Raw genomic sequence first — 877 nt, 5'->3', positions numbered from 1 at the left:
CTTTACACAAAGACATTCCGCTGTGTGAATCATAACAAATTATGGATAACATTTCCAAGAGTAGAATTCTAGAAGACTTGTGTTCATTCAGAACCTGTACGTAGACTGAGGCAGTTGTCTGAACAAAATAAAGGGATACTGCATGGTTTAAAATCAGGAAAAGTATGCATCGTGGTTACATCCTCTCACCTTATTAGTCAATCTCTATGTTGAGCAGATAATAACAAAAGCTGGACTATAAGAAAAATATGGAACACTTCATGAATTTGCATGTCATCATTGTGCAGGGCCCATGGTAATCTACTCCGTAGTGCTCTAATTTTAGTTTATGTGCTGCTGAAGTGAGCACTGACCCAGGAATTTCTTGTTTTCTGCTAGCATTTATGAATCTGAAAGTCAATTTTTTGTTTGGATTGGGATCAAAATCAGATTCTTTAGAATTCTTGACAAGCAACATGCTGAGTACCTTTAATTCTAACCACAGTACATAATGACTGATAAAATTAAGTTGACAATAGGTCTTTTGTTTAATAAAAGTGTAAAAAAAAATCCTCTAAATCTATGTCTAAGGGACAGATAATTCAGATTAGAGAACATCTGGGAAGACTTAGAAAAGCTACTATTTGAACAAAGTACTTTAAGAAAGCTCATCAAATCATATCAACCCTATAGAACAGAATGGAACTACCCCAAGGCTGTAATTTTTACAGAAGAACACTGTCACATCTTTATCCCGAGGAGTGGCTAGTGGGTTCAAGCTTCCAAACTTTCATTAGCGTCTAAGTGCTTAACCAATGAGATACCAGGGCTTCTATGAGTTGGAGTTGCCTAGACAGCAAGCAACAAGTTTTTGGTTTTATTGTAAAACATTTTAAAG

General features: G+C 35.7%; 1 non-coding gene across 1 annotated transcript; it reads right to left on the bottom strand.

The window, feature by feature from the left end:
* Nucleotides 1-242: 242 nt before the first annotated feature.
* LOC122150987 lies at nucleotides 243-349 on the bottom strand. Its single transcript, XR_006163927.1, has one exon. It is a non-coding gene; the product is annotated as a U6 spliceosomal RNA (small nuclear RNA).
* Between the last annotated feature and the right edge of the window lie 528 nt (nucleotides 350-877).

This window comes from Orycteropus afer, unplaced genomic scaffold (genome assembly GCF_000298275.1).
Source record: "Orycteropus afer afer isolate SDZICR_OR568_19922 unplaced genomic scaffold, OryAfe1.0 scaffold00278, whole genome shotgun sequence".
Lineage (NCBI taxonomy): Eukaryota > Metazoa > Chordata > Mammalia > Tubulidentata > Orycteropodidae > Orycteropus > Orycteropus afer.
This window is presented reverse-complemented; position numbering and strand designations above follow the sequence as displayed.